General features: G+C 34.8%; 1 protein-coding gene across 5 annotated transcripts in view; it reads right to left on the reverse strand.

The window, feature by feature from the left end:
* MGAT4C (MGAT4 family member C) overlaps nt 1–14,420 on the reverse strand; it is a 725,894-nt gene that overhangs the window by 541,900 nt on the left and 169,574 nt on the right. For 3 of the 5 annotated variants that reach the window (XM_072772984.1, XM_072772979.1, XM_072772986.1), the window contains exon 1: nt 10,315–10,473. The exons of the other annotated variants lie outside the window; for them this stretch is intronic. The gene's annotated coding sequence lies outside the window, so the exon portion shown is untranslated. Of the gene's footprint in view, nt 1–10,314; nt 10,474–14,420 lie in introns of those variants that run through there. 5 annotated transcript variants of the gene reach the window in all.

Here is a 14,420-nt window from a genome sequence, read left to right on the forward strand (position 1 = left end):
TCACAACCTTTGGACATACAAAAGCCCAGGGAGAGAAAAGTAAACATACACATATATCAATATTTTGATATAACAAACCATTTAGGCAAGGGACTAGGTGTTTAGAAGACTAGGAGAAGGACATAAGTCTTTCACGGCTAGGTCACCTGCATACAACTTACTTCTTAAAAAACATGTAACTTGTGCTCAACTATTGGTGACATGCCATTGGAGAAAAGAGAATCCAGCAAGAAATAATAATATTAGCAATTAACAAAACAAAAATCATTAATTAAATAATTAACACTAATAACTACACTGAATCTTAAAGTATTTAATAATCTCTTTATATTTAGAGCACCTGCTTCTCCCTGTGGACTGAAACAGGCTGGCTTAGTTGGTTAGCATCTGGTAATAAATCTGAGGTCCAAGAAAACTCCAAAAATGAGTTAGTATTAGTCATTTTTCCCCCTGAAATCTGCCTCAATTTTGGCCAGTTGTCTAATAGGTTGTTTTTTTTAAAAAATCATTGTCCAGATAAGTTTAGCATTCACACAATTATTTTAACAACCTAACATAATCTTAATAGCTACAAATTACCTCTATAACTCTATGTATTGTTTTCATTGTAACAAAATTCTTGATTTTTCCCTTTTAAACTTTCTTCTCAAAAAAAAAAAAAAACTTTCTTCTCTCAATTCTTTTATCTATTAATAATGCCATTGCTACCACAGTAACTCCAGAGTGATATCCTCAAGAAACTCTAATTTCATTATTTCTGTTGTTGTTTCTATCATGGGCATACTCCATATACAAAAGTAGGACAGAGTATTTGCAACTAAGTTTAATTCTAATTATCTCTCTCTTTCCATGGTCCTCACTGTTCACAAATGTAGTCTCAACACCCACATGGTATGTATATCTTCCCATATTATTTTATTCCTTTCTAAAGATTTGCCTTTTTATATTTTCCTTTATGTATTCTCTACAACCATGACAGCAGGTTATTTTTCATATGGCCCCACTCCAACTCCCCTTCCAATTTATAATCTTTTCTTTCTTAACTTTTTTTTTTTCACACAGCTTTCTTTTCCTCTGTCAAAACTCTTCACATTTCTCATCTGTAAAAATCCTACCAGCCTGTGAAAGGGAAAATAAAATAGCCTCTTTATAGCATAGACCTACTCTGTCCCTGCTGGCAGAAGCAACCTAAAGACATTTGCTTTTATACTTGTCTGATTATTACCACTAGTGTGCAAACTAATTAAGGGGCAAAAACAAACTTGTAAGAATCTTGTTTGATATTTAAGAAAAAACCTAAATTTGGACAAATGATATATATTTGTTGAAGTAATAAATTAATTAAAATATAATTTTCTATAGTACCCAGTAATTTTCTATGTGAAATAAATTATTAGATATATAGTAGATATTCAAAAATAGTTTTAAAGGAAGAAACTAGGAAAATATGGAACTATAGGGAAGAGATATTTGTTTCTGGCCAAGATGGTACAACATAAACCAGATTTATCCTTCTACCTGAGGTAAATAAACATCTGGATACATATTTGAAACAATGATTTTTCAGGGATGTCTGGGTGGCTCAATGGTTGAGTGTCTGCCTTTGGCTCAGGTCGTGATCCCCAGGCCCTGAAATCGAGTCCCATATCAGATTCCCTAGAGGGAGCCTACTTCTCTCTTTGCCTATGTCTCTGCCTCTCTCTCTCTGTGTCTCTCATGAATAAATAAATAAGATATTAAGAAAAAAGAAACAATGGTTTTCAGATATTGAAACAGTATGCTATACAGGACAATGATCTCTGAATGAGCAGAAATAAAGAAGGTAAACCCTATTCATGAGTGACTGTAGTCTACTACATTAACAGTATATCCACACCCTACTGCATTAAAAAGGAAATGAAGACAAGCTGGGGACTATCCCTAAGATGAGGAGATAAAAGTGGGGATCTAGGAAATGAGAGTAGCAAGGGTTTTCTGGGAAGAGTATTAGAGATAAGACCTAAACAGAGAGTGTTCTGGTTCTGAAAAGGGCTCCCTTGAGTCTCCTATTTTCTGACCAATTCATTCACTTAAAAAAACTACACTAAGTCATGGAAAGAACCAACTCCTAGAACTAGAACAAACCTTAGAGTTCACACAATAATGAAAATAATTCGTATCCTCCATAAAAACAATGAAAACATTGGTAAAAAAAATATGAAAATCAGGTTTTACAGAAATCTGAAACTTAATATCAGGGTTGCAACAATCTGAGGAGCACTTTTTCAATAAAACTAGATTGATCATGATAAGAGCAATGAGTTTTGTGGTGTTTTAATTGAATCTACCCTCACCCCTCTCTCTTAAGCTATATGCAACCTTGAAAACCAACAGCCTTGCAATCATGATAACTGTGAATATAAGAAACCTAGCAGCTAATGAAGGCAACAAAGTGAGTTTAGAACTCTCCCCCACAATTTAATCACCAGAGAATTTGAACTGACATTTTACTTCAGCAAAACTATCATTCAAATATGAAAGAGAGAGGGAGATTGGAAGATGGTGGCAAAGTAGAAGGACCCTAGACTCCCCTTGTTCCACAAATACAATTAGATAACTATCAAATCATCCAAATATCCCAGAAATTGACTTGAAGACTGGAAGAGCAAACTCCACAAATAAAGGCAAAGAAGAGGACACATCAAAGAAAGTAGGAAGTACTGAGACATGGTTTGAGGGAGAAACAGATTGTGGCCACTGTGGTGGAGAGGGAGATGCAGTCTCAAAGATAGATTAGAACACAGTGAGCACAAGGGGAAAACAAATGCACATAGCAGTTGGCTTGGAAAAGGAGAGGGGCTAAATTTTGTGAATTCCTACAGCCAGTAGAGCTTAAAGCCTAGAATTTTAAAGGTCTGTGGTTTGGCTAGGATAGAGCCCAGAGAGCTCTGTGCTTGGTCCTGGTGAACGGCGGGCAAACAACCAGGGGCAGACAATGTGGGATAGGAGGGCACTTGGGGCACAGAGCAGGAAACTATTCCCTCTTCTGAGAGCTAGCCCCTGAGAGGCAGCATTCACAGCGACACTTTACCAGGAACAAAGGAGATGACTGGCATCATTTACCTCCCTGTACTCCTCAGCATAAGCACAGAGCCACTTGCAGGAACTAACCCAGTGCCCACCCTTACCACCTAACTTGCTACACCAAACCCTGACACACTGCAATCTGGTAGAACTGCCTCCCCCAGTCATGCTTGCCTCAGTCCCAGCACAGCAGGCCCCCTTGCCCAGAAGACTGGCCCAAACACCTGTCAACACCACATGTCCTGACCTAAAAGTCTTGTGAGGCTTTGGTTCTGGTGGTGACAAGTCTCATTTCACCGACAGACCAAAGTACAGCTAGTGAAAATGTGCCACATTCAGGCCAGGGACCAAATGCTACCTGAAACAGGCTAAGAGAGCCTCTGCAGATAACTGGCCTGAAGCCTAAAGCAGTCAGAACAAAACAGCAGAGTACACACGGCATACACTAGAGATACGCTTTGAAGTACTAGGTCCTGAGGAACAAGAAATAGCACATGGCTGGCCACTACAGGATCTCTTCTTCATAATGCTATTGCCCTCAAAATCAGGAGACACAACTGACTTTCCCAACACAGAGAACAGGTGCAGACTGTTAGAGAGACAAAATGAGAAAACAAGAAATTATCCAAAATGAAAGAACAGGACAAGGCCATGGGAGATCTAAGTAAAACAGATAAAAGTACCATGCCTCAGAGAGAATTTAAAATAATGATCATGAGGATAGCTGGACTTGAGAAAAGAATGGAAGACATGAGAGAGACCCTTAACATAGAAATAAAATAGCAGAGATAAAGGCTCAATAAATGAAATGAAAAACATGCTTGATGGAATGAACAGCAGGATGGAAGAAGCAGAGGAATGAATTAGTGACATAGAAGATAGAGTAATAGAAATTAATAAAGCTGAACAAAACAGAGAGGAGAGAATCATGCAAAATGAGAATAGACTCAGGGAACTCAGTGACTCTATCAAATATAATAGCATTCATATTATAGGAGTTCCAGAAGAAGAAAAGGGAAGGGGAGCAGAAAATTTATTTGAAGAAATTATAGCTGAAATTTTTCCTAATCAGGGGAAGGAACAGATATCCAGCCCCAGGGGGCACAGAACTCCCATAAAAATTAACAAAGGTACATCCACACCAAGACATACTGTATTTAAATTGGTAAAATATAGTGATAAAGAAAAAAATTAAAAGCTCCAAGGCAAAAGAAGACAATAACTTCCAAGGGAAAATCCATAAGGCTAGCAGATTTCTCAACAGAAACTTTGCAAGCAAGAAGAAAGTGCCATGATACATTCGAAGTGCTGAATGGGAAAAATCCGCAGCCAAGAATACTTGATCAAGCAAGACTATTCAGGATAGGAGGAGAGATAAAGAGTTTCCCAGACAAACAAAACTAATGGAGTTCATGACCACTAAACCACCTCTGCATGAAATATTAAGGGGAATCTTTGGGTGGAAAGGAGAGACAAAAAGTGACAGTATAAAGGTAGAAAATACAAAAGCAATTTAAAAAAGGGTATTTCTGTAAAAAAAAAATCAGTCAAGGAGCTCACAAAATAAAAGGATACAAAATGTACCAATGTATATCTAAAACATGGTGTGGAGAGGATAAAAAAATGGGTTCAAATTTAAATACCTATCAACTTAATATAGACTGCTAAATGTGGAAGAGTTTATATACAAACCTAATGCTAAGCATATAATGAAAAACAGTAAAACATGCAAAGAGTAAAGAGAAAGAAATCCAAATATATCACTAAAGAAAATCAGCAAACCAGGACAGAGATAAAGTCAAGAAAAGATCAGAGAAAATCATCAGAAAAGCCACAAAACAATAAAATGACAATAAATAGATACTCATCAATAATTACTTTGAATGTAAATGAACTAAACACCAAATCAAAATACATAAGGTGAAAAAAGACATCGTGTGACAGAATGCATTAAAAAAAAATGACACACACACAAAAATAAGACCCATCTATGTTGTCAAAACAAGACTCATTTTAGACCTAAAGATACTTGCAGATTCAAAGTGAAGAGATAGAGAAACAGTTATCATGCAAAGGTATATCAAAAAAAACCCAGAGTAGCAATACTTATATCAGACAAAATAGACTTTAAAACATAACACTTAACATGGAAGCACCCAAATACATAAAACAGTTAATAGCAAACTTAAAGGAGCTAATCAATAATAATACAGTAACAGTAGAGCACTTTTAATGCCCTACTTCCAAACAAAATCAACAAGGGAAAAAATGGCTACGATGACACACTGGACTACATGGATTTGGCAGACATATTCAGAATATTCCATCCTAAAACAACAGAATACACATTCCTTTCAAGTGCACATGGAAAATTCTTGAGAATAGATCACACATTAGGCCACAAAACAATCCTCAACAAATTCATGAAGATTGAAGAAATACTATGTATTTTTTTCTGACTACATGATGAAACTAGAATTCAACACAAGGAATAATTTGGAAAGACTACAAATATATGGAGGTTAAGTAATATACTAGTAAAACAATGAATGGGTCAACCAGGAAGATAGAGAAAAAAATTTAAAATTATATAAAAACAAATAAAAATGAAAACACAATTGTTCAAAAACCCTTGGGATATAGCAAAAGCAGTTCTAAAAGAGAAATTTATAGCAATACAGGCCTCTCTCAATAAACAAGAAAAATATCAAATAAACAACCTAACCCCACCCTTAAGGGAACTAGGAAAAGAACAACAAACAAAAACCTAAAACCCGCAGAAGGAAGGAAATAATAAAGACTAAAGTAGAAATAAATGATACATAAACTGAAAAACGTCAGTAGAATAGATCAATAAAAACAGGAGCTGTTTTTTTTTTTTACAAAAAGAAAACAAAACAAAACAAAAACAAAAACCAAAAACAAAACAGTAAAACTGATAAACCCATAGCTAGATTTATCAACAAAGAAAATAAAATGTACTAAAAAAAAGTAAAATTTCAAACGAGAGAGGAGAAATAACAACCAACACCACAGAAATACAATTAGAACACTATGAAGAACTATATGCCACCAAACTGAATAATCTAGAAAAATGGATAAATTCCTAGAAACATAAACTACCAAAACTGAAACTCAAAGAAATAGAAAATTTGAACAGACCAATAATCAGCAAAAAATTAAACCAATAATCAACCCTCTCCCCCACCAAAAAGTCTAGGATCAGATGGCTTAACAGGCAAATTCTACCAAACATTTAAAGAAGAGTTTATACCTAATACATTCTTCTCAAACTACTCCAAAAAATAGAAAAGGAAGGAAAACTTCCAAATTCATTGTATGAGGTCACCACTACAGTAATACCAAAATCAGATAAAGGCACCATTAAAAAGGAGAACTACAGGCCAATATCGCTGATGAACATAGATCCAAAAATCCTCAACCAAATACTAGCAGACCGGATCTATTAATAAATTAAAAACAATAATTCATCATGATTAAGTGGGATTTATTCCTGTATTGCAGGCATACTTCAATATTTGCAAATCAATCAATGTGATGCATCACATGAATAAGATAAATAAGAAGCATATGATCATTTCAATATATATAGAAAAAGTATTTGAGAAAATACAATATGATGAAGTCCTCAATAAAGTAGGCTTAGATGGAATATACCTCAACATAATAAAGACCATAGATGAAAAACCCACAGTTCACGTCGTCCTCAATGGGGAAAAACTGAGAACTTTGCCCCTCAGGTCAGAAACAAGACAGGAATGCTTGCTCTCATTACTTTTATCCAACATAATAGTAGAAGTTCTAGCCGTAACAGTCAGGCAACTAAAAGAAATAACAGGCATCCAAATCAGCAAGGAAGAAGTCAGACTTTCACTATTTGCAGATGACATGATACTATATATAGAAAACCTGAAAGAGTCCACCAAAAAGCTGCGAGAACTAATAAAAGATTTCAGTTAAGTTGCAGGATACAAAATAATGTACAGGAATCTGTTGAATTTTGATCCACCAATAATGAAGCAGCAGAAAGAGAAATTAAGGAATTGATCCCATTACAGCTGCACCCAAAACAGTAAGATACCTAGGTATAAACCTAATGAAAGAGGTGAAAGACCCATATGCTAAAAACTATAAACACTGATGAAAAAACATTGATAATGACATAAGGAAATAGATAGGCATTCCATACTTATGGATTGGGAGAATGAGTATTGTTAAAATATCTATATCACCCAAAATGATCTACAGATTTAATGCAATCCCTGTCAAAACACCAACAGCATTCTTTACAGAGCTAGAATAAGCAATCCTAAAATGTATATGGAACCACAAATGAAGAGCCAAAGCAATATTGGAAAAAGAAAAGCAAAGCGGGAGGGCATCACCATTTTAGACCTAAATTATGTTACAAATTGTAGTGATCAAAACAGTTTAATACTGGTACAAAAACAGATGCATAGATCAGTAATAGAATAGAAAACTTGGAAATAAACCCAGAACTATATGACCAATTAATCTTCAACAAAGCAGGAAAGAATATGCAATGGAAAAACGGCAATCTCTATAAAAATGGTATTTGGAAAACTGGACGGCAACATGCAAAAGAATGAAACTAAACCACTTTCTTGTACCATACACAAAAAAATAAATTCAAAATGAATTAAGGACCTAAATGTGAGACCTAAAACCATAAAAATCCTAGAAGAGAACACAGGCAGTAATGTCTTTGACATATGCTATAGCAACTTTTTTCTAGATATGTCTCCTGAGGCAAGGGAAACAAAGGCAAAAATAAACTACTGGGACTATATCAAAATAAAAAGTTTCTGCCCAGTGAAGGGAAGAATTAAAAACAACAACAACAACAACAACAACAACAACTAAATGGCAACTTACTGATTGAGAGAAGGTATTTGCAAATGACATATTCCATAAAGGGTTAATATCCAAAATATATGAAGAACTTACAAAACTCATATCCCCAAAAATAAATAATCCAATTTTAAAATTGGGTGGAAGACATGACTGGACATTTATCCAAAGAAGACATCCAGTTGGCCAACAGACATGTGAAAAAATGGTCAACATCACTCAACATCAGGGAAATAATGCAAATCAAAACTACAATGAAATATCACCTCACATTTGTCAATATGGCTAAAACCAAAATCACAAGAAAACACATATGTTGACAAGGATGTCAACATCCTAGAAAAAGGAATGCTCTTGCACTGTTGATGAGAATGCAAAGTGATATAGCTACTGTGGAAAAGAGTATGGAGGTTCCTCAAAAAATTAAAAATAGAGATATCCTATGATCCAGCAATCACACTACTGAGTATTTATCCAAAGAATACAAAAACACTAATTCAACACTATACATGCACCCCTAACTTTATATCAGCATTGTTTACAATAGCCAAATTATGGAAGGAGACCAAGTGTCTACACATACACTCACACACACTGAAATATTATTCAGGCACAAATGAAATCTTGTCATTTGCAATGACATGAAAGGAACTAGAGAATATAATCCTAAGCAATATAAGTCAGAGAAAGACAAATATTATGATTTCACTCATATGTGGAATTTAAGAAACAAAACAAAGAGAAAAAAGAGAGAGAGAAATTAAGGAACAGACTCTTAACTATAGAGAACAAACTTATGGTTACCAGAATGGAGGTGGATGGGAGAATGGGTGAGATAGGTGATGGGGACTAAGGGCACACTTGTGATGAGCATTAGGTGATGTATGGAAGTGTTGAATCACTATATTGTATACCCAAAACTAGTGTCATACTGTATGCTAACTAACTGGAATTAAAATGATAAAAAGGAAACATGAAGGAGAAATCAGACATCCTCAGATAAAGAGAATGAGAGATAATCCATATGTCCACAGAAAAACTTCTATATATTATATCTGCATTATTTATAGTAGACAAAATTAGGAAATAACCCACATGTTCATTAGTAGATGAATGGATAAACAAATTCTCATTATTAAGAAAAGAATATAATTTAATCTAACTTTTCTCCTTTAGGATGCAAAAAAACAAAACAAAACAGGAATCCCAATTATAATTAGATGTAATAGATTTGTACAAAATCTCCCTGAATATTTTAGCTTTGCAACTACTGAATAGTGTGCTAGTTTAGTTGCATTCACAAAATTTTAAGTAACGCTGCAATAATTTGGTTTCATTATTATGGTGCTTATATTAAAATGTTTACCTAAAACCCAATGGGTAAACTAGGCTTTACAAGTAAATCATATGTGTTATTTAACTATAATAGTGGTATAGCTTAGAAGCTCTGGGATGAAACAAAATTCTTAGCTCATTAAGATGTCCCCCTCCATAATTCCATATATAATACATGAATTCCTTTATTTTATCCAAGGTGGTTCTTACTGTAGTAAGGTGGATATTGGAGTAATGGATGATAGGCATACATGCTTTTACTTTCCCATAGATGTTCCTAACTCACTAAAGTATTTTAAGAACAGAGGAAAAAAAAAATTTCTGGGTAACCTAACTAAAAGAAGCTTATTGAAAATATATATGGGAATATAAAAATAAGGAAACCTTCTCAACAGGCATGTTGAAAATCAGAAAATAATTCATAGTCATCTAGAGGATATCATAGATTTGTAGCCTATCAGCAGTCTGGTTATTTAACAGTGAATGTTCTAGTTTCCTATACATGAAGTTAAGATTATAGACATTTATTCTCATCTTTGTGCCACGTGGGTTCGAGATTCTAGTTCTACCATTTACTAGCTGTGTAAACTTGAAGTTATTTAATCAATCCACACTTCAATTAACATATCAGAAATAATAAAAAATAAAAAAATACTACTGAATTCATGGATTTTTTTTTTTTAGTATAGTTGACAAACAACACCTCGTTTGTTTTAGGTGTATAACAGTGATTTGATAAGTTTATACATATGCTGCGTTCACAAGTGTAGCTAACATCTGTCCCGATACATCACCCTATGGTATCACTGAATATTCCTTATGCTGTACCTTTTATTCCCATGACTTATTCATTCCACAACTAGAAGCCTGTATCTCCCATTCCCTTTTACCCACTTTGTCTAACCCCCCTCCCACTTCTCCTCTGGCAACCATCAGTGGGGTTGGTTTAAAATGTATTAATTATCTATTTTTTGTAATAAATTACCACAGATTTAGCAGATTAAAACAACATACATTTAATACCTTATGTTTTCTGTGAGTCAGGAGTCCGGACACAGGTCCTCTGTTGAAGATCACCTAAGGCTACAATCAAGATTTTGGCCAGGCTGCCTTCCTTTTAGGAGTTTGATGTCCTCTTCAAAGTTACATCAGCTGAATTCAGTGCCTTGTGTTTGTGAGAATGAAGTCCTTGTTTTCTTGCTGTTATCTTCCCTCAGCTCTGGGAGGCCTCCTGCAATCCATGCCAGGAAGACCTCTCATAGGTCCTCTGATAATATGACAACTTACATATTCAAGGCCAGCTGGAGAATCTCTTATTTCTGCCTGGTAAGACGGGATCTTATTTCAGCTAAAGTAATCACAGGAATAATTATCTCACCACTTCTGCTACATTCTCTTGGTTAATAGCAAGGCATAGATTCTGCCCATCCTAAAGGGAAGATGATACAAGCACATGAGTCACTGAGATCTCACTTTGGTGTGTCTAACACATGAGGATTAAATGAACTAATCCAGGGATGCCTCAGTGGTTGAGCATCTGCCTTCAGTTCAGGGCATGATCCGGGAGTCCCATGATCCAGGAGTCCCTGCAGGGAGCCTGCTTCTCCCTCTGCCTGTGTCTCTGCCTCTCTCTATGCCTCTCATGAATAAATAAAAAAAATGAATTAACTAATCCAGGCAAAAGATGTACAATATTTGTTTAATAAAAGCACATCCTCAGTTATTTTAGCTCTTAGCTACCGCTGCTGTTCTTACTTAGGAAAACTTTGTACTTTCTAGCATATGCTTCTGATTATTTTACGAATTCAGTTGCTTCAACTATTAGGCTGCCTTAAAAGTTCCTTATGGTCTTCTCTCTTAAGAGTCTCTCTCTTTCTGGGGTGCCTGGCTGGCTCAGTTGGTGGACTCTGTGACTCTTGATCACATTGTCCTAAGTTCAAGCCTCATGTTGGGTGGAGAGTTTACTTTAAAGAAAAAAAAAAAAAGTCTCTTTTTCTGAGCTACTGGCTCATGGCTCTCTCTATGCATCTAACCTGTTATCACAAAGATGATAAAGACTGATGAAAAGATACCAATTGAGAGAGAAATTAAGCATGTGTCTCCAGCACAATTGACAATGCTATCAGTGAGTGATGTCATTCTTTGGTTTTTGCCTTCCCTGAAAGTCAAATGTAGATTTTACAAGTTCATAAAGTTAAAGACCTAGACAGTTCCTCTGACTGGTGGAATGGAAAAAGAGGGTTAAACTGCTGTGGCCACTCCCAAACAAGTGAGGGAATAGAGCAATTCCAGCCAATGTCAGCCAGCTCCAGTTAGTGAAGCCATGGATCAATTGACAATAATATATCTTTCTCTAGTGATATCCACATCCATCCTCCTTATCAGCATGGTGACTTGTCTGTACAAGTACTAGCACCATTGTCAATAGGTATTTTAGATTAGGTTGGCTTGCAGGTGAGTATTCCAATGGTTTTCCCTGAGGTTCCTTTATAAGTAGGAAAGGTATCCCCTGGTCCACAATTTCCTACAGTCACCTTACTATCTCATCAGCATTCCTCTTTACAAATCTTCTACCATCATGATAATATCCTTGATATTGGGATTTGGGATAGCATCCCAAACCTTGTTTTTTTTTTTTTTTTTTTTTTTTTTAATTACTGTGTCATTATCTGCATGAAATATCCAGGTATGATTAGGTTAAGAGAAACAAGATTAGATAAATAAACTATAGTTTTCCATTGTCTTTGAGAGGGAGTTTCATATTATTTAACCAACTGAAAAACTTGTGCTTCACCTTTTTTGTATGAACAGGTATCGCTTTTAGCAAGTAGATTGATTTACTGATCTGTGACTTTATCTTCAATCATATATAACTTGGACAATTGTTTTCTATATTTTGGAGAACTAGGAGGTTATCATTTCAAGTTATCAATGTTCATTGGTTACACAATGCCATCAAAATGTTCATTCCACATACATTCATTGTGTCCCATAATGTATTCATAGGTATACTACTATCTTATAATTCAATATATGAATAATTTGTTGATATCAAGTGTTAGTCATTTTTAAAATGTCATTTTTAAAGTCATTCCTTCCCAGAAATATCCTTTTTTTCAACATCTTACCAGATGGAAAAAGGATTATACACGAGGCCAAGTTTCAGTAATTACATTCCAAAATATTTCTGGGGTCATAACCACTGACTGATTATAAAAGGACAGTTCTGTTAAGAAATGAGTTGCAAAGTAGCATTCGTTAATTATAGACCATTGTTTGCCCCTGGGCATTAGCCTCTGATCTTCTACAATCTGGATCATTCCTACTAATTGTATATTGAACATAAATATTTATTCGGGCTTGTACTATAGGCTTACTTTCATTTTATATATTCAAGTACTCTGAGTTCCTTAATTTTTTCATAACTTTTTTCTTACAGTTTGATATCCTGTGATTTCAGGCTATATAATTCTGATTCCATTTCTCTTAACATACTGAAAATTTCTTCTAGAGTGAATAATTAGAATTATTTTAATAATTGAGTTCTAGCGAAGTAGCCCCAAATACTGAGGTTATCATAGGCCAGATTTATAAATATTCCTCTCCTCATTGTGGAACTATTGTTTCCATGTCTATTTCTGAAATAGAAAATCTGGAGCTTATCTCTGCCTTATGGAAATTTTTCCTTTCCACTATTTTATTTTTAAATATATTAGAAATACTTAAATATATTAGATATAACTTGTTGGGGTACCCCAAGCCGGTTAAAATTACACTGATTTTATTCTCTGTGATTATCTGAACAATGATCTTTAAATATTAATAATCTTATTGTTTCCCCATAAATTTTATTAGCACTACTTCAATCACTAACATTTCTTTCTTTAGGAGCACACAGATTTCATCCACATTACGCATGTAATCCATGATCTAAGAGAACTGCAGAAACTTTCACAATTCCTGCTTCTATATCTTATGACTTTGGATAATCCCTTTTTTCCATGTTCAATTTTTTTTCCGACCAAATGACTAGAGTGTTGTATTCCATTTGTGGATTATTAGTTTTAATGAACGCAGCATACATAGCCAGAGAGCAGATAGTTTCACCTTGTAAGCAGACTTAACTTTTTCCTTGTTTAACTCTTTTTTTCCTATCCCTTTATTTCTTTAATCATTTTATTACTTCCATCTATAAACTAATTACCTTTTGATTTAGATCTGACAATAAATCAAATGCTGGGAATCACTGTATCTCCTATGGCAGGAATTAAATCTCAAAAGGAGATTGAACTGTCTTGGAGCATGTAAGGAGCCTCTTATTTCACGACCCAAAACTTTCCTGAAAATAAATCTGCCCAATTTAATTAGAGAGCTTTGTTGATCACTGACTTCCTCGCAAGATACTCTTACTACAATAATCCAGGAGATTTGTTAGTATCCCTCAAAGTGAGAAGTCAGCATATCCAGAGTACCTGTTATGGACTGAATATTATGTTTTCCCATAATTCATGTGTTAAGGCACTAACCCTCAATGATGATATTTAGAAATGGGGTCACAAGGAGGTAATTAGGGTTAGATGAGGTCATGAAGTGGGGAGGGATGCCCTTATAAAAAGAGACACCGGAAAACTTTCTCTTTTTTCTCTCACAGTAAGGAAAGGCCATGTCAGCACACAGAGAAAGGCAGCCACCTGCAAGCAAGAAAGAGAGCACTCAGCAGGAAGCAAATTCACCAGCACATTGATCTTGGACTTCCCAGCTTCCAGAACTGTGAGAAATAACTTTGTCATTTAACTTACCCAGTCTATGACATTTTTGTTATGGCAACCTGAGATGACTAAGATAATTCCTCCAAATAGTCATAATTAGATGTAAGGATCCTCCAAAATCCAAACAGATCCAGTTCAGTTCTTCTCATTTTGAAGTAGTCCAAAAATAAAAATAAACTACTAATTTTCTAACAACTCCAATCTAAGTAATTTTTTTTCGTTATTTAAGCCCTTGAATCTTTAGATGATTATAAGCCAAATCTACACTGACTTTTGAGCTACTATCAGTTTCAAATACCTTTTTTTTTTTTTTCAAATTTAAGAATTTTTATATCATCAATGTAGCAGAGTATATTCTTT

The sequence above is a fragment of the Canis lupus genome, chromosome 13, assembly GCF_048164855.1.
Source record: "Canis lupus baileyi chromosome 13, mCanLup2.hap1, whole genome shotgun sequence".
Classification (NCBI taxonomy): Eukaryota; Metazoa; Chordata; class Mammalia; order Carnivora; family Canidae; genus Canis; species Canis lupus.